Raw genomic sequence first — 21,864 nt, 5'->3', positions numbered from 1 at the left:
GTGCTGGGTTTAATTGCTTTCCCTTCTTGGAACTTTTTCTTTTTAGAATTTATTTTTTCCCCTGTTTCCTTTGCCCAAAACCCCACAAGTGTCTTATAATTTAAACCTGAAAATGATTTGTAGAATATGTTTTTTTCTGTAAAAGCAAGCAGTCTTTTAATAAAAGTGTCACAAGAATCTTTAGACATTCGGATTATTATGAAGTAAGAATGTTAATTATACCTGGAGTGCATTACACTGCTTGCTTTTGTCAAATCACCATGCCTAAAGATTTACTTCTTAAAATTAAATTTTCTGGCTACGTACACAAACTGCCCCTATTCATCACTCATAAAGCTGTGAATCAGCAATAAGACATTTGTTTTGCACCCATAATTACCACAAATAATTGATAAATGAGCAGGACATAAAACGTGCTCTAAAAGGAGTTGATTGAATATTTGCTGTTGACTGGTTCTCATGTGAATTTATTAACTTGGCACAGCTAAATAACTCCTTATTAAACATCTAGCAAAGCTACTATTTATTACCCACAAATAGGCAATAACTTTGTATTTTATACATGCTGTTACATATATTTTCAATAGTGTAGGACAAAGACATTTGTGATTCCAATCCCTTGGCTGCATTTTTTCTTTCTGTGAATTTGCAGTCCTATGTTTGGGAGCTAGAATGATGCCTTTTAATAATTAATTAATTTAAGTCCTTAAACTAAAGGACAAGACACAGAAAAAGAAAACCTGGATGAAAATGTAACCATGGACTGTGATAAAACAAACTGAAATCAGACCTCTGAATTAACATTGGGCAGGATTCACGAAGGCTTGCACGGAGTGTAAGAGACGTGCAACACTCCAGCCACAAGCCTACATGATCCAGGAATAGCCCTAAGCTCTGTGTAAGAGACCAGCTAAAAGCACGTCACCCACGCGGACTGGAAATGGACATGCTAAATACCTCACTTGCATTTTGAAATTTGGCACAAATGAGGTATATTATAGAAGATCCACAAAGCGAAGCCAGTAAATTAGGAGGCGTTTTGCTTCTGAAAATAATACTCAACTGACAACTGATTACATTTCTATAAAATTCCCTATGGGCGATGTCAGCTCCAAAAGGTTGCATATGACTCAGGCAGCATACAATGGCCAAATATACATTGTAAGACTTTCCGATGCAAAATATTAAAAATATGTTTTTTGTGATCGCTGATCTTTTAAAACCAGCACAGCCTAGCCAAAGCGGGCTGGCTGGCACGGCTCTATAAAAAAAGAAGGTTATAAACCCACAAATGTGGGTTTCATACAATACATGGAATGACAATGCAGGGACCAGCAGACCAAAACCAACATGGCCACCGTGTAGTAGTTTGCTAAAAAGAGTTCTTTGAGTCTAAGACATGTAACTAAGCATTAGTAGGCAATCTCATGCAAATGAGGTTGGATACTGAATCTACGATCACATACCGAATAGCCACAGTACGGTGGTGTGAGAGATGTACAAAGGGGAGGAATAGAGTAGGAGATAGGTGACATCACAGGGAGGAATGGTAGAAAGTGGATTCATTGGAGGCCAGTGTAACGCGGCAGATGACGAGCTGAATCATGGAAAGAGGTGTATTGCCACTAGATAAGTCCTTGGAAAGTCAAAGAAATGGAAGGTACGCTGTACCTACACAGGTTTCAAGCACTTTAGCCCGTGCATGCGCCGCGTGTACCGCATATGTAGGCGTAAATCCGAACTGATATTGATAGTGTGCAGGCAATTAGCCAGAGCATGTGGAGCATGTTGGGAGATGTTTAACACGGTTCGCGCGCGGGTATGCGCCGCGATGTAAAGGCAAGGCGGTATGACGGCTGTTGGCAGGCGTCTAACAGTGTTTTGCTTGTAGCGAATTATGCAGCGTTTAAACTCTGAATAAGTAGATTCACAGACGATAAGCTTGTGGCCGTGCTTGCGTAAATACACTGTGTGTTTTGGGAGATAGTATACGCGTTGCTCCCCTAAGAACAGAGAGGAAAAACCTTAAGAGATTAATAGGAAGCTAGCGGGGATGCTGCTGGAAGCTAGCAGGGTGAAATAGAAACAGGCAATTACACAGGCAGAATGGCCAACCCAACACAGCACTTGAAACTCTGCAAAACAGTAGTACAGGATGTTTCAAACTAAAGAGACACTGCAAGACAGGAGTAAGCTAATAGAAGAGTGAAAACTGAAAGCTTAACTCAGGCGAAATGTTGGGGCTACCATAGCTGTCATAATGAGACATAGAAGCTGACTTGCTGAGGGTGGTGACAATGCAGATGGTGCCAGACAACCCACAGTGAGGAGACGGAAGAGTGTACAGGCCCAGGGTCACCTACCACGGGTTACATGAGCTGGAGATAGTAGAGCTATAGAGTGGACAGAGAGCTCCTGCAGCAAATTGTTGAGCTGTGCAGGCCACGCCTCACACAGAACCAACAGAGGAACCCATCCCAGTGGAAACCAAGGTATGTGTTGGCCTAAGAATACTAGCAACAGGTACCTTCCAGAGACCAACTGGTGATATGATGGGGATATCACAGGCATCAGCCTCCAGGGTACTGCACCAGTTCCTGGATGCCATGTCAGCACATGTCGGTGATCATGTATATTTCCCCAATGCCCGTGAGGTATTGGCCAGCAATATCGTCTCTTCCAGCAAATAGCGGAATACCCTGAGGTAGTGGGTGCAATAGACTGCACGCACATATGCATCAAAGCACCAGCCGGTGAGCGGGTAGGGCCTACATTAACCGCAAGGGCTTCCCCTCCATCAACTGCCAGGTCGTGTGTGATGCCCAGGGCATAATAATGAATGTGTGTGCTGGCTGCCCTGGGAGCTACCATGATTCCCACATCTGGCATTTGGCCTGTACCAGACATTTGCCAATGGGGGCATCCCGCACGGACACCTAGTGGGGGATGCAGGTTATGCACTGGAGCCGTGGCTGATGACACCCATCAGAAACTCACACACACCTGAACAGGAACGCCATAATGAGGCACACGCAAACACGTAATGTAATAGAGCGTGTTTGGGCTGCTCAAGTCATGGTTCCGGTGTCTGGACACATCTGGTGGAGCCTTGCAGTACACACCAACTACATGTACCCAAATTGTCATGGTATGTGCTATGCTACATAATATGATCTTTGAAAACAGCTGCAACAGGGCCAGCATAGGGCTGGGCCAAACAGCCCCCCACCATTGCCAAGGCCATCACAGACAGAGTGACTCGGAGGAGGAACAACCTGAGCCTGCCCCAGTAGGCAGAAGGGCGTGCCCAGTATGCCCTGGCCTTGGCAAAGAGGCAACATAGCACATACACTGGCTCAGTAGGAACCCTGGGAATGATACCCTCTGACTCACTCATATAATAACAGGGATGCCTAAAATGACACAACCTGCTCTCAAACATGTACAGGGAGTGTAGTATGTGCATCCGACAGAGGCAGCCCTGCAGCACCACCTGAGGCATGAATGCCATGTGTTAAGCAATGTAACACCATGTAGTATATGCACACCTGAGGACCCTGACTAACATCCTACCCTCACCAACCATGATGCCACAATATGACAAGATGATCAAGTACAATAATTGGCTGAAGTAATGCAGTTAGTCAAAGGGGATCCAATGTGTGCCAGCCTGGGAGACATGAGCATGACATGATGCACCACCTGCTAGGGGTGGCGTGCACCTATCATGCCAGGCCCCATGGATACTGGCAAAGGCTGTCAGTACCCACAGCGTGCCCTGAATAGGTAAGGCTCAAAACACAAACCCACCTCCATAGGTACCACAAGGGATAAGAACCAAGATGTAATGCTACCCAATGCCAGAAGTCTAAACAGCAAGATGCATGCAGTGTAAACTCACCAAGTATGGAGAATGTTGATATCTGTCCTGTAACAGAAACTGGGTCAAGGCTCACAACAGCACCCTAACAATACCAGGTTACACCTCATACTGTGCTGTACAGCCTCAAAACATGGAACAAGCTACAAAAGGAGGGTGACTAGCAATAATTGTCAAGGATAACCACACCCCATGTTGGTACCACAACAAGAAGCAGCATGGACTAGCCATGGTCAAATACCAGTGGCTAAAACTGCCTCCCAGTTTATAGCCTGCTGCAGACTACTGTCCTAACCAGGAACTGCACCTGGCCTATGTTGGAATACATGAATATATCAAGCCTCCAAACCACATTATATTGTGACTGAAAATACCCAGACATAGACTGGGAGCATTATACTAGCACCAACACAGTGTAGAAAAGTTCCAGAATCCATAAACCAAAATGCCCAGGAACAATGTACCACTCCCACAAGAGGGTAAGCATACTGGATGTGATAATCAGCAACATGGGTACTGGATGGCAAGATGAGAAGTGTATCCCTCACTGGTAAGACCAGACCATAGAGTAATCACACTGGATATACACATCCTGACCCCAGTCCCTGGCCAGAAAACACAGTGAAAACATGTAAAGTAGTTGCACTCCTCCAAACTGATGTGGAATCCATTAAAGGCCCTGTGCAGGTGCAGAATATGGGACACACCGCAGAACCTGTTATACAGGCATTCCATGAACACAGCCAGGAATGCTTGGATTATGCAATCACAAATAACAACAAGACACAATGCCATACACGCAGGCATCTGGCATGGGACTCCAGCCATTACCAAACCATGCAAGAGAATGAGGAAGCTACCATGATAGAGCAAACATAAAAGGGAAGTAATCACTGATCAGTATGGCAAACATATGTCCACACATACAATCCACTAAGTCCAGCCACAACAAGTTGAATCTGTGAATCCAGAGGCAATGTTACACCTGTAAGTACACAGACAACCACAACACCCCCAATAAATACAAATATATGTGAGAGATGCAACCATGTATCCAAACCAGGGTTGAGCTCCAACTCAGTACTGTCAAAACTAGTCAGGAGGAGAAGGTAACCACACACACCACAAACCCAGTCCCACATAGACCTATCACAACTGCTGTAAACCAAACACATAAACACAGAAAACATTCCCGGAGGCCTAATTACAAACACACCACACCAACAGAGGCCTCCAAAGCAGACACAAGCAACCACAACCTCCAAACATAGCACATGCAACTAGTAGCTGGTGTGCCAAACAGTCACAGGCCAGAAGGAGAAACAACATGCCTGATACAGTTGTAATAGGTGACTCCATAGGCAGACACACTGCTGTCCCACTCACCAGACTGAACAAGGAAAGGGTACAGTAAGCTGCCTGTAGGCTGCCACAAATGCCACATAACACAAGTATGCAGGTCACCCCAAAGCAAGCAGAAATATGATGCACTCAATGTCCATGCTGGTGTGAATTACCTGAGATGTACCTCCCTGGTCAACATGAAAAGAGACATAGATGATGGTCTGATTATGTACCCCAGGCGGTATGACACTGGCTGTGTGCAGCATCCTACCCTCACCAAGAATGATGCCACAGTACAAACACAGAATGATCAGCTTTAACAAGTGGCACAGTTACAGCTGTCATTCCAAGAGGGTCTAATGTCTGTCTGCTTGGGATGTCATGCATGACAAGCCATGCTGCTGTTGCAGGCATGTCTTCCCCCTGTTACTCCTCTGCCTCTGGAGATTGGATAAGGCCTTTGCCACCTCCATAGAGAGCCTATGTAGGCAAGGCCAAAAGACTACCCACCACCCTAGAAAACATAAGTAGAAACATAAGGGTAATGCTGACCAATGCCAGATGTGTAACTGCTCATGCATGAGGCCCTCCCAGTATGGAGAACATCGATGTCTGTGCAGTGACAGAAACCTGCTGCAAGCCTATGACAGCACACCAGCACTACCAGGTTATACCACATATCATGTGTTATGGCCCCAAAACCTGGACCAAAACATCAAAGGAGGGGAGTATCCATATTGCACAGACACCCATATCCAGGTAACTGACAATGCACAGCAGCGGACCACCCATGTGCACCTGTAGTCAAACTGCTGTACAGTCTGTAGCATGCCACTGACCACACTCTCTCACACTAGAACCCCGCTCAGACATCCTGAAGACACTGGACAGTATGAATGTCCCACCAAATACCAAAAAGGTACACAAATTACCACATACCATTATGTATGCAAGGAGTAATCAGGGACCTAGGGACACAAGTGGACAGTAACCTGTTATGTGACACTCACATTGCCAATGTGGCTAGGAAGACTGTCTATATTGGACACCGTATCATGAAAGGATTCACATCTACATCAACAGAGGTCATTGTGCCCCTGTACTGTTCTCTTATCAGACCCATAATCTAGTACAATGCCTCATTTGGGATGTACCTTACCTGACACCTGCAGCAGTTAGAAAGACCTCAAAGGTACCTCACCAAGAGGATAAAGGGTCTCAAATATATGTCATATGCTGCCTGGCTGTAGACACCCCAGCTGAATGCAGTCACATACTGCCTACACAGAGGCATTGTATGTCTGTTGTACAAGGCCATGTCCAATACAGGAATAATGGGCATGCTCCACCCCAGAAAATCAAAGCCATTGGAGCTGTGAGAGAGATGTCAACCTCAACACATAATGAAATAGGATGTGCTGGAGGGACAGATACATAACCCAGAGGCTCCCCACCAGAACAGAATCCCAATCCATGTTAGGCAGAGCCCTCACTGACACTCTTCAACAGGAATCTTGCCAAGTGGATGGATGATCGTAGATGTATACTGGGGTCTTCACTGTGTCACGACCAGACAGAGGCACAGTAAAGAATCATAAATGGCCATAATATTCACATAGCAAGGGTGGCGAAAGCCACACACTCTGGCTAGGCTTACTAATGCCCTAGGGTGGATAGCCTAGTATGAACCCATAAACCTATGAAGATACAAATTGTACAGGACACTAAGGATAATCACAAGGCTTACCCAACTGATGGTAGGAACCATGTTGGGAATTCACAGATATGCTCTGAATCACACAAATATTACAAACAACATACCAAACACACACACATATTGCCAACATACAACCTGACAGGTGCAGTGCAACAACCCCATGCAAAATATCTATCCCAGCAGACTGTTCCCTGACATTGCAGATGCTGAGGTAACAGCCAGCATCTGCAAAGCAAAACACACAGCAGCAATGGTATGAGATGGTGTCCTGGGCTGAGTCCAACATGGACTCCAAGAAGAATGGAATGCCAAATCACACTACTGCTCAATGTCAGCCTTACCACAGGATATGTACCCAAAGAGCAGTGTACAACAACAGTGGTCCTTCACAACAAAGGTGTTGCCTGAATGGATACTGCAAACTACCACCCCAGAATCCTGACAAGCTTGGTCTGCACAGCTATGGAAAGGATCAGCATGTACCGCAGACAGATATTGGACCTACTGATACTGGACCCTACCCAGTGTGGCTTTGGGCAGATCCTGCCCCTAAACATGTTTGACCCATTTGAAACAGTCATTAAGGTCATTGATGAGGGCAATGTGGTCCACACAGTAGCTGGACCTTGCAAAGGCTTCTAGACAATACCCTCATGTTCAGTATGGATATGTTCACCAGCTTAAATATAAACCCCTATGTCAGTAGAGGGGTTGCAAAACCAGACCAAGGACAGAACTGACATGGTCAGACATGCTGCATCCATGTCAGACTACAAACCAGATATGGCATCCCACAAGGCTTGGTCCTGGGACCTCCCACCCCGTTTGTATATATGTCCCATAGGTACAGGCCAACATGGAAGGACTGTGACTGAACATGTATGCAGAGGACTACAACAGCCCACCATATCTGACCCTCCAGCTGACACAAGCATCCCACAAAAAGGCCACATACAAACAGACAACTGGTGCCATAGCCATGTAAACAAGCTAATTGCAGAAAACTGTATATACTGTGGATATACAGTAAGTGCCCACCAAATTACCACACAGGTGTTAACCCATTGAGGTACTAACATGTAATGAGAGACCTGGGACACAAGGTGATAAATATCCTGCACTGGACAAACATGTGGCTGTAGTGTTACAGAAACATACCATATACCCACCTAATCATGAAGGTTGTCAGATCTAGATAAGGGGTCATTGTGGCTCTGCAGTCATCCTTCATCAGCATCACAATTGACTACAAAAGCTCTTGTGGGATGTTCGTCAGCAGACACCTCCATCAACTGAAAAGTCTCGCACAGTACCTCACCAGGAGTAGCAAAGAGCATGAACACATGCCATGTGTTGCCTGATTAAACAAACTGCAGCACACATCCATTCCCAGCTACAGGCAACCTGTGCCTGATGTATAAAGCCATGTCCAAGCTGGAATCAATGAACATGCTGCACCTTGTACAATCTGAATGGCAGTGAGCTATGCACATGAGAGACCTGAACCCCAGCACTGACATACATAGGACAAGCTGTACAGAATGATCCATAACACAGAAGCCACCCCCACACTTGAGTAAACCCCCAGTACAGGTTAGCCAGAGAGTCACTCATCGACACCCCTCAAGAGGAATCTTGATGAGTGGATGGGAGATGGTAGGTTTACCCTGGGTAACACTGTTATGGCAGAGGTAGACAGAGGCACAGTATACTAACCATGACATATGTCATGGCAAACTCCAGTTACAATGTGTGTCAAGGACAAACACACCCTGTGACTAGCATTAGAAATGGCCTAGGAACGCTAGTGTTTGCCAATGTCCACCCATGTTGTGGAATACACTACCAATGTTGGACAAGCCTGGTTTAAGTAGTCCATATCTGAACATAATGCAACATGCTCATATGTGCACAACTGGCCCCTAACCAGTCTGTTGTGCTCACTATGAAGATGTAAAGCAGTGATAGGACTAAAGCCCAGGATACTGTCCACCACAGTGAAAGTACTGAACCAGTACACTATACGGTACTACAGTGTTAGGTCAGTATGAAAGGATGTTGAAAACTGTATGCAAAATATCCCATGCAACCCTGCAGGCACAGTATAATCCCTGTTGTGGCAGACACAAAGCAGTTGGCCAGTAGTACACAACATGACACAACACACAACCATAAACGTGAGATATTGTTGAAGTTCACACACACAATATGTGGTGGACTGCAGAGTTCAACATATGGAAAGCTCACACTGGGCATGCTCGCACACTTTGATAAATGAGGCATATGTCAGACAACATGCGATGGAAAGGCTGAACTGGGCATGCTGTGACACTTAGGCCATATCTCAGTTTAGGAGTTGGCCACACATATCTGGTATTTGTATGTCCAGGAACCAACCACAACACAGCAATCTGCCCAGTGCACACAGTTAAATGACTACAGAGACATAAGTGATAGTGGATCTCATATGCAAACATCTTCCACAGATACACAAGTTGTTCATAGGAACAGGGAATGCTATGGCAATAAAGACCTGCAAACAGTCAGCACAACAAATATTGTGCATCTGACAATTGAACATATGGGTGTAGAGGTCAATACTAGGCTGTTTGCCCTAGGGAATGACAGCTTAGCCAGAGTGTGCTTGGCATCTGCTAGTAGGCTACTGTGCCACTGTAAAGTAGGTCACATAAGGCACATGTGAGGCTAGTGAGCTGTGCCTCTGTCAAGCAGGGACACAGTGGAGGTCCCAGGGTTGAATTTGCTAAGCCACAGCCATGTTGTGGTGTGTGCTGGAAGAGGGTTGCTGAGGATCTCTGACAGTAGGTGCATCAATAACAGACTGAGGGGAGCCTATCTGCATTGTCTGGACAATTTCCACTGTCAACACTGTGTTGTAATGATTATGTGTGAATGAAGTGTCGTGCAGTACTGTTCAGAGATGTCCTCCCTCTGTGGGCTACAGCTCTGCAATGTATTAGCTCACTCTGTCTGTTGACAGCTCATATATGGCTGGTGTACAGCTGACAGGTGTCCTGTTGTGGAGCAGTCATGGGTATATTTGGGATAGCATGATCAATGCAAACCTTACATGCTCATAGAATGCAATTGTCAAGGATTATGCTGAGTGGCCAGTATAGTCCCCAGCATGGGTCCTTTGAAGTCTTCCACCCCAGTCTTCACAAGTGTAAAGTCTGCTTTTGATAAATACAGTTTGTTTGCAGTGACAACCTTGCCTGGGGTGGGATGGGATATGGATGTCCAGGGAAAGGTGGGTATGGTCGGATATCAACAATGGTGGTCTACCTCTGGTGTGGAACAGTGAGTACCCATGTTGCAGATGGTCAGGTGCAATATGTATTCCCCCATGTGGCTGTGGTGAGTGGTTCTGCCATAGCACATGGACCCACAAATTGTAGTGGCTGTAGGGTCAAGTGGTAGAGGCCTGAGTAGTTCTCACAAATGCTATGCCTGTACCTGATGTTAACAACTGCAATGGTGTATGTGAACACCTGCATATCCTGGCACTGTTCCCAGGGAAGCAAAGTGTGTGTCCTGGATGTGGGTGTGGTGTTCTGGACTGGTTGTGTTGTGTGTTACAGGTCCTGTGGTCACAAAGCATGAGGTATAAAAACATAACCTGCCAGTGCGTTATTGCATATCTGATGACCCTGACTTAGGTGGCTGCAAATGCATATATATGCTATCCCCTACCTGACAGGTAGTACCCCAGATATTACATACCTCTGTAGAAATAATGATGTCAGCACCCTATAAATGTTGCAGATTGCAGAACAGATCACCCAGTAATTGGGATAGTGTGGCTCTGCTAATCGTCTCCCTCAAGTGTCATAATATATAGTTAGGTAGGGGTTTGAATCCTGCAAATGCTCAGTGTGTGGGTGTGTGTGTGGGTGAGTGGGGTTGGTGTGTGCAAGTCTGTGTGAAATGTCCCTTTTGGCAACTAGGAGAACACACTACAGGATGCACATTTGCCTTTCTAAACACTGATGATGTCAGCACCCTATAAGTAAAGCAGGAGAAGCAAACCTCCAAGTAATGCAATAGCGTGCTCTGCTAATGCGTCCGTCTCAAGTGTCATAAATAGTTAGGTAGGGTTTGAAATGCTGCAGTGTGTGTGTGGAGGGGGTTAGTGTGTGTGCAAATTGTATGAGAAATGTCCCTTTTGGCAACTAGGAGAACAGACTACAGGATGCACATTCCCCTTTCTCAACACTGATGATGTCAGCACCGTATAAGTACAGCAGGAGAAGGGAAACCTCACAGTAATATGAGTAGCGCACTCCGCTAATGTCCGTCTCAAGTGTAACATAGTTAGGTAGGGGTTTGAATCCTGTAAATGCTCAGTTTGGGTGAGGGGGGGTTAGTGTGTGTGTGAGACAATTGCCCCTTTTGGCAACTAGGAGAACACACTACAGGATGCCCATTCCCCTTTCTAAACACTGATGATGTCAGCACCCTATAAGTACAGCAGGAGAAGAAACCTCCCAGTAATGCGAATAGTGCTCCGCTAATCGTCCTCTTGAGTGTCATAACATAGTTAGGTAGGGGTTTGAATCCTGCAAATGGCAAGTGTGTGTGTGTTTGGAGGGGTGTGTGTGCAAATTTATGAAATGTCCCTTTTGGCAACTAGGAGAACACACTACAGGATGCACATTCCCTTTCTAAACACTGATGATGTCAGCACCCTATAAGTACAGCAGGAGAAGGGCTCCCAGTAATGTGTGAATAGCCCTCTTTTGTTTTTCCCAAGTATTTAAATGCAATTCCTGCAGGCACAGTATAATCCCTGTTGTGGCAGACATGAAGCAGTTGGCCAGTTAGTACACAACATGACACCCAACACACAATCATAAACGTGCGATAATGAAGGTCACACACACCCAAATATGTGGTGGACTTCAGAGTGCAACATATGGAAAGCTCACACTGGGCATGCTCGCACACTTTGATAAATGAGGCATATGTCAGACAACATGCCATGGAAAGGCTGAACTGGGCATGCTCACACACTTAGGCCATATCTCCGTGTAGCAGTTGGCCACGCATATCTGGTATTTGTACGTGTCAGTCCAAGAACCAACCACAACACAGCAATCAGCCCAGTGCACACAGTAAATGACCACAGAGACATAAGTGATATAGTGGATCGCCGTCATATGCAAACATCTGCCACAGATACACAAGTTGGTCATAGGAACAGGGAATGCTATGGCAATAAAGACTTGCAAACTGTAGAACAGCACAACAAATATTGTGCATCCGACAATTGAACATATGGGTGTAGAGGTCAATACTAGGCTTCTTGCCCCAGGGAATGACAGCTCAGCCAGAGTGTGCTTGGCATCTGCATCCCCAGGATAGTAGGCTACCGTGCCACGGTAAAGTAGGTCACAGAAGGCAACATGTGAGGCTAGTGAGCTGTGCCTCTGTCAAGCAGGGGCACCGTGGAGGTCTCAGGGATTGAATGTGCTAAGCCACAGCCATGTTGTCGGTGTGTGCTGTGAGAGGGTTGCTGAGGATCACTGACAGTAGGTGTCTGTCAATAACAGACTGAGAGGAGCCCTATCTGCATTCTCTGGATGATTCCACTGTCAACACTGTGTTGTAATGAGTATGTGTGAATGAAGTGCTGTGCTGGAACTGTCAACAGATGTCCTCCCTCTGTGGGCTACAGCTCTGCAATGTATTAGGTCACTCTGTCTGTTGAACGGCGCATATATGGCCGGTGTACAGCTGACAGGTGTCTTGTTGTGGAGCAGTCATGGGTATATGTGGGATAGCATGACCAATGCAAACTGTACATATGCTCATAGGATGCAATTGTCAAGGATTATGCTGAGTGGCCAGTATAGTCCTCCAGCATGGGTCCTCTGAAGTCATCCACCCCAGTCTACACAAGTGTAGAGTCTGCTTGTGTTAAACACAATTTGTGTGTAGCGACAACCTTGCCTGGGGGTGGAGATGAGATATGGATGTCCAGGGGAAAGGTGGGTATGGTCAGATATCAACAATGGTGGTCTACCTCTGGTGTGGAACAGTGAGAACCCACGTTGCAGATGGACAGGTGCAATATGTATTCACCCATGTGGCTATGGTGTGTGGTTCTGCCATAGCACATGGACCCACAAATTGTAGTGGCTGTAGGGTAAAGTGGTAGAGGCCTGAGTAGTTCTCACACACAATATGCCTGTACCTGATGTTAACAACTGGAATGGTGTATGTGAATACCTGCATATCCTGGCAGTGTTCCCAGGGAAGCTAAGTGTGTGTCCTGGATGTGGGTGTGGTGTTCTGGACTGGTTGTGTTGTGTGTTACAGGTCCTGTGGTCCCAAAGCATGGTATAAAACATAACCTGCCAGTGCGATGTGCATATCTGACCCTGACGTAGGTGGCTGCAAATGCATATATATGATATCCCCCACCTGACAGGTAGTACTACATCTACATACCTCTGTAGAAATAAAGATGTCAGCACCCTAGAAATACTACAGGTGCAGAACAAATGCCCAGTAATTTGGATAGTGCGCTCTGCTGATGCGTCTCCCTCAAATGTCATAATATAGTTAGGTAGGGGTTCAAATCCTGCAAATGCTCAGTGTGTGTGTGGGTGAGTGGGGTTTGTGTGTGTGAAAGGCTGTGAGAGGGAAATTCCCCCTTTTGGCAACTGGGAAAACATACTACAGGATGCACACTCCCCTTTCTAAACACAGATGATGTCAGCACCCTATAAGTACAGCAGGAGAAAGGAAGCCTCCCAGTAATGTGAATAGCGTGCTCTGCTAATGCGTCCGTCTCGAGTGTCATAACATAGTTAGGTAGAGGTCTGAATCCTGCAAGTGTGTGTGTTTGGATGAGGGGGTTTAGTGTGTGTGTGCAAATATGTGTGAGGGAAATGTCCCTTTTGGCAACTGGGAGAACACACTACAGGATGCACACTCCCCTTTCTAAACACAGATGATGTCAGCACCCTATAAGTACAGCAGGAGAAAGGAAGCCTCCCAGTAATGAGAATAGTGCACTCTGCTAATGCGTCCGTCTCAAGTGTAACAACATAGTTAGGTAGTGGTTTGAATCCTGCAAATAGCAAGTGTGTGTGTTTGGATGAGGGGGGGTTAGTGTGTGTGTGGGAAATGTCCCTTTTGGCAACTGGGAGAACACACTACAGGATGCACACTCCCCTTTCTAAACACAGATGATGTCAGCACCCTATAAGTACAGCAGGAGAAAGGAAGCCTCCCAGTAATGCGAATAGTGCGCTCCGCTAATGCGTCCGTCTTGAGTGTCATAACATAGTTAGGTAGTGGTTTAAATCCTGCAAATGGCAAGTGTGTGTGTTTGGATGAGGGGGGTTACTGTGTGTGTGCAAATTTGTGTGAGGGAAATGTCCCTTTTGGCAACTGGAAGAACACACTACAGGATGCCCACTCCCCTTTCTAAACACAGATGATGTCAGCACCCTATAAGTACAGCAGGGGAAGGGCAGTCTCCCAATAATGTGAATAGTGCACTCTGCTAATGTGTTTCTCCCAAGTATCGTAATGTAGTTAGGTAGGAGTTTGAAACCTGTAAATGGCATGTGTGTGTGTTTGGATGTGGGGAGTTTGTGTGTGTGCATTTCCGTATGAAAAACATGTTAGTTTTGGCAATCAGGAGATCACACTATCTGATGCACATTACCCTTTCAAAATACTGATGTTGTCAGCACCCTATAAGTATAGCCAGAGAAGAGGAACTATCTAGTAAACCGAATAGTGTGCTTTGCTAATGCATCTCTCTCACGTGTCATGACTTAGTTAGGTAAGGGAATGAATCCGGCAAGTGTGCATGTGTGTGGGGGTAGTAGGGTGTGTGTAAATGCAAGTGTGAGTGAACAGATCCTTTTGGCAAATACTACAATACACCAGATGCTGCATACTCCCCCAGTAAACACAGGGGATGTCACCACACTATCAGCACAGCCAAACAGGGCTAGTTGGCTAGTAATGCCAATAGTGTGCTCTGCTACTGTGTCTATTACCATTGTCAGAGTACAGATAGGTATGTTTTAGTAACCCACAACTTTCGCGTGTGGTTGTGTCACACAGTATGACCTTGTGTGGGTGTTTGTACATAACAATGCATGCCATTGCCTAAACCAGCAATGGCATTGCACACATGATGTATGTGTGTGACACATACACATAAATACCTGTGACCTGCAGTAGTTACCATGTCTGACACATGCTTCGAGTGGATAAATGGTATTTGCAATGTATACCAATATGACTGTGTCTTACTGTGCAGGGTCCACACATGGTATGTCTCTATACAGTGTGGGTGTCTATGGTGAAAGGCCTACAGCAGGGGATACACATCTGGTTTGGGCCATATAGTGTACATGTAGTCGATGTATAGGTGCTGCATGTTCCTACCTGTTGTGGTAGTGGTAACATTTCATTCCACTGCAATTCGGTGACCACATGCTGTGAACCCTTCAACTAGTGTATTGTAGCTACAGTAATTCTCACACACAATGTTTGGCTGGATGCAGTCCGGCCATATAAACACAGTTCTTGAGACTGTCATATTGCCAGTGTTGTTATGGAGGATAGGTGATCTTCCTGTGTATGGGAGGGTTGTGTGTGCAAGGCTATGAACCAGATGGCAGTCCGACACACTGTTAGCTGCACATGAGTAGGCCCTGATAGTTTGTGCTGTGCCAACAACCTGGAGGTGTGTGTATCTGTGTTACCTTTGGATACCACCCCCCTATCCATGTGTGTTACATGTGTAGGGGATGACAGGCATGGTATGGGGCATAACCTGTCAGTGATGGGTAACACCTGTGAGCCATGAATCATGAATCTGGTACTGCACAGACATTGCAGTTCACCGTGCTGAGGGCAGTGTCTGGTGCATGCATCTTCCGGTGTACACTGCTGTTGTTGTGTAGCAGCACTGTTAGTGTCCTAACCTGTGTGATATCCACAGAGGTCGCTATGTAAACCATGTCCTGCAGCATAAGGCAGTATGTGTGTACCAAGAAGCTTTGCCATTATACATCGGGCCATGGGTGTCACGTGCAAGATGACCCTTGCACATCATTGTGGCTTCCCTAGCATGTAAGCACACGTTGACAGCCAGTGGATACCCTATGAATGACAGTAGAGACTGAGCATAATGTAGACATACAACACCCTTCCCACATATAGTGGTAGAATACCTAGTGAGGGTATGTTGGCAACCAACATCAGGCTCATACTGGCCTGTGCCACATGCTGAGAGATCCATTCTATGTTCCCTATCATGTAGTCCAGGGAGGTATGTCTCAGGCAGCCATACTGGCATGGTCAATGAGTGAGTCATATCTGTCCATGCCTCTGACTGACCTGTATGCATGTGTGCTGTGGTGGACCATAGTGCCCCTGAGGCATATCACTGTGACCTTCACCAGATACAGCCTGTTGAGCGGGACGCCAGTGCAGCACACAAGACAGGTACCTGACACATCTGTAGCAGGTGTGTTGTGTATTCCTACAGGCTGTGATTGTGTGGCACAGGGGATGTGCGTGCCATGTGTGGCATGTGCTCTGTTCTGACGGAACATATGCCTGTGTGCCAGCTGCGGAGGTGTGTGATGCCCAGGCAGGCTGCTATTCTGAGTCCCCACATATGCCCCAGTGTGTTCAGCATGCTGTCAGTGCATGTCATTGTCTGACTTGTATTGTAGTCACTGTAATATATTTTATTGATTTATTTATTTATCCTACATTTGTTGATAGGATAGTCCGACTGGATGCATGTCCATTTCCAGGGGAGGCCCGTGGAGACAAGCTACGAGGGTAGCAGATACAGCATTACATAATACTAGCATTACATATTACAAACAGATTATTTACAGAGATTACATAAGTAAGCAAGTCAAACGTTCCACAGGTTAATGTTAGTCCTGAGCACAAGTCAGGATTAAATTAAAATTACACAGTAAAGTGGTTCACAGATTTTACACATTCGAGTTAGCCAGGCTTGATACATTGACATAGCCAGTTAAGTGACAAATGTTGTTTGAGTCTACTGTTAAATTGACCTAAGGTGGACAGTAGGGTAATATCAGCTGGAAGTGAGTTCCAGGATCTACTTACAGGGTTTGCAAAGAGAATCACTGGCTGTGTTATTAAACCTGCTAGTCTGAAGTAGTAATTTGTTAGAGGATCAAGCGGTCTAGGATTGTTATGGGGGTGATAATATTTGAAGTGCAGGAGTATTGTCTGGATTATAGAGGATTTTATAGGCCATAATCAGTTGGTTATACTGTATTAGGCTGGGTATTGCAAGCCAACCAAGCTAATTTAGATTGATGCAATGATGTGTCCTAAAAGGCAGCCCAGTGGCAAACCTGGCAATGTGGTTGTAGCAAATTGAGTGTTTGTTAAGGACAGTCTTGTTCATATTCGAGAGTAGAAGGGATGCATACAGAAGGGTTGAAACAAGGTGTGAGCGAGCTATGGCACCTTTAGCTGGAGGGGCTAGGAAGGTTTTAATTCTGTAAAGTGACCCCAGTTTTCTATTGATGGCTTTGATAATCTGGTTAACATGTAGGTCACATTTGAGATTATTGTCTATGATGACACCTAATAGTTTCGGAGATGGGTCAGGGGAGATTATTGTGCCATCAGTTGATGTTATGGTAACGGTGAAAGTGGTAGACCTACGTGTTGGTGAAATAACAGCAGTTTAGTTTATTTGGGATTTAGGATCAGACGATGTTCAGAAAGCCAGTTTTCTATTGTATTAAAGGTGGTCTGGGTAGCTGACCATAACTCTACTGGAGATGTGGCTGAGCAGATCAGAGTAGAGTCTTCAGCATATTGGATACAGCTGACTTTTGGGATGGACAATGGGGAACAACATACTGACAGTGTGTATGTGTGGGTGTACCGCTACTGTTTCATAGCACTGACATATATGACTGCACACGTGGGTAAATGCCAGGTAAGACGTGTGCAATGTGTCACATGCAACGTACATGCGTACAGGACAGACAGTGATGTTCTGTCATGTGTAAAGTTGACATACGTATCGTATGCTATGCAGATGTCACTAGAAGTCTACAGAAGCACTGTAACTCTGCATTGCAGGTGTAAACAGTGTTCCTGGGAACCCCAAGCGAACATGCATGCAAACAAAGCTACAGTAAACAGGGCTGGAAGTAGTGCATTATACAACAAAGAAGGGGTAACAATAACAGTAAGTAACAATGCAAATATGTAGGCACTATCAACATGTACCCAGGAATACGCAGCGCAAATGCCCATGGTAGAACTGATATTATATCATACTTATTTGTGATTTGGATTACATTGGTACTGCACACATATCTACATGCACCAACATCCACATGGCATAGTTGTTGTGGGCAACTTGACACCATTACTGTACATGTCCACCATTGCATATCACTACTTGCGTTAGCTTTCACCCTATGCTACCCATGTATGTGGCTATCTGTTGACAACCTTACCACCGGCATGCAATTATGTGCAGCTGTTATACTTTGGTATGTACTATGGGTGCAGATAACAATTCAGGACATTCATACAGTTACTGCAGCAGGCATGCTGGGATAAACACACAGTCATAGCAGCACACTGCACTGTTACCAACATGATACTTCTAATACACTTCTATGTAGTCACCCTGTGCATCAGCAATGTGTTACCTGTTCCACCAATGATGTTGGAGATTGCAGGAGGTGGCACAGTGTCATCATATGCACAGGGTGTGGATTAGGTATGCCTGAGTCAGGCACTGATTCCACCAACTGACATGTGTGTGTATGTGTGTTGGTGAGGGGCAGCAGTACAGGGTGGGGCAGTGTTGGTGCAGTGTGTGCATGTATGTGGTTGCCCTAGATGTTAACATTTCGCATGTGTGTATGCACGCAGACAGTTCCACCTCATGGCTGCCATATACAGGGGTTTGTGGACAGCCACAGACTGCACCTGGCAGGCCATACAGATCAGTGTCTGTGTGCACGGACAGGGTACCTGTGCCTGGCAGGGGTGCTACGGACCATATCCAGTGCAAAGCCAGACTGGGTACTGTCATCAGAAGCAGGAGTGTGTTGACTGGACACAAGTCCCTGTTGGGACTGTCCAGAGCCACGTGCACGTGGTCTCCTGGGGCGTTCTGATGACAGCACAGACCCAGCATTGCTGGGGCTGCTGCTGGCACTATGGGGGCATGCGCGAGCCTGTTATCATCCGCGCCGACAGCCAGCTGCTGCTGCTGCCAGCATACGGCCATGTCGACGCCGCAAACGCCCACCATTGCCCTTGCTCATGGACATCTGGTTGTGGAACTGCTGTAATATGTCCCCACAACGTCTGTCTATGACATCGGTGAAGTTACGGATAGCATCCACAATGTCACGCATACTGTCTGTCATGGCTGTGCGACATGCTCTCAGCTCCCTCAGACCCTGTCTGGTGTACCTTTCCATACGTGACTGTGCCTGCATGACAGTCTGAAACATAGCTGAGGTTGACAGACCTCTTTGGGCACGTCGGCCAGAGGCAGTACGCCCACAGATGCTCCCACGAGAACCCATGGGCAACTGTCTGTGTGGTACCATCGGAGGACCCTGCCCATGGCTGCTGTGTGGGGATGCATGTGCCACAGGTACCACATTACCCTGGTATATGCCCGCTGTATCCTGTCCATCACCTAGGGACAATGGTGACAAAGGATGTACAGGCAGGATGACTGTGCGCAATGATGGGGTTGACAGCTGTGTACTGTCAATTGGCTGACCAATGGCAGACCCTGACACACCTTCCTGTACAATTACACAAATATCATCATTACCAGTAGCCATGGCACAGTATTCAAGTTCCCTGCTGCAGGTCACCAGAGCAGCCCCAGAACCTGTGAGAGGAAGACAGGAAACACAGTTTACAGTCTCCAGACATTGTTACCAGTGATGCACTTATACACACATGCACACATGCACACATGGACACATGCACACATGCACACATGGACACAGGCACACATGCACACATGGACACAGGCACACATGCAGACATGCACACGTGGACACATGCACACAGGCACACATGCACACATGCACACAGGCAGACATGCACACGTGCACACATGGACACATGCACATGTGGACACATGCACACATGCACACGTGGACACATGCACACATGGACACATGCACACATTCACACGTGGTCACATGTGCACATGGGCACATGCACACATGCACACATGCACACGTGGTCATGTACACACATGCACACATGCACACATGCACACGTGGACACAGGCACACATGCACAGATGCACACGTGGACACAGGCACACATGCACAGATGCACACGTGGACACAGGCACACCTGCACACATGCACACATGCACACATGCACACATGGGCACAGGCACACCTGCACACATGCACACATGCACACCCCGCAGTATACACACAGAGCACTACTGAGTTACACTACTGTTACTAGCATTATCAGGACTATTATAGGTTATGTTAAACACACTCACCAGCATGGATGGCCTGCCTTGCTGTAACCCTGGAGGGACCTGCAGAAATTATGAGATTAATGTCAGTGGGAACAACTGTGCCATTGATATTGCATATGATACAGTGTACAGAACAGTCAAGTGTACATATGGCATATTACCTGCACGCTCCATGTCGTGCTGCTGTGTGGAACCAGCCTCCATCATAATGCAGGTGTACTGCTGTTGGTGTTCCTGGGCTGAAGCCACAACACTTAAGAGTAGACCCTCCAGTCTGGTGAGGGGGGGGGATGTGTGGCCACCCCACCTCCTGTGGCGACCTGTTGCCTGTGGATATCTGATGCACGCTGCCGGACACTTCGGATTAAATCACTGCAGTGATGTCGTACCTGCTCATATGTCTTGTTATGCGTGCCAATATCATTTACCCTATGGACAAGGTCTTGCCACAGTGCAGCCCTCTCCTGCTGATTCTGACTGGTGCGGGAAAACAGGATGTCATACTCCCACACCAGGCTCTGGTGGATCTCCTCATCTTCCGCCACAGAGTAGGCGGGGTTACGCTGTCGCGCCATCTCCCTGGAAGAGAACACAAACAGTATATCAGCAGACCATGTCAGCAATATATGGCACACATACTATACATGATACTCATGTGTAGTGATATACTACTACTCCCATATGTTGCATGTGTGTGTGTCGTGGTGGATACACTGGTACATGGCCAGATATCAGTGCTCAGCCAACACCTGTGCAACAATACCTTCCACATTCCACACAACATAGTAGCATGCCCCATCGGTCAGCACACACTGACAGGAGCAATGCACAACCTCACTCTAGGGGGTTCATCCCAAGGTACTGTATGTGGGACACCGTCCACTACTGTGATGTGGACAAAAGTTACTCGGCCTGGATATACATATCCCACCACCACCACCAGCACAGTAGACTACTTTGATATGTATGTGATTAGACAGTTATTCACTTGCTGGGACTGAGATGGTATCCATGCAGCACACTGGGCCAGTGGAAGCCACAAGCCACACTGCTGACCCCTTTGCAAATGCTTACCATGGACATGTCACAGATTGCATGGAACTTGCACACACATTCGTAACCCAGACCCTATGCACAAAGGTTAGGCATCCTGTCCGGTGGACCCCAGACAGAGGCAGATTGTATAGCAATAGCAGGAGGCTACTGCAGGACAGAGCACATTCACATTAAGGGAAGGCATATGTGGTCAGCACTGGTACTACGCTACGGTCCGTCATAACAACGGCCACGGCCTACTCTGGTAGGGAAATGGACACAAACACTATGAATGACCACAAGGCCTTCTTCAGTTATGTTATACATATGGAACACATG

The sequence above is a fragment of the Protopterus annectens genome, chromosome 2.part1, assembly GCF_019279795.1.
Source record: "Protopterus annectens isolate FY-2018-M chromosome 2.part1, PAN1.0, whole genome shotgun sequence".
NCBI lineage: Eukaryota > Metazoa > Chordata > Ceratodontiformes > Protopteridae > Protopterus > Protopterus annectens.
The sequence above is the reverse complement of the archived record's forward strand: the minus strand, read 5'-3'. Positions refer to the sequence as shown.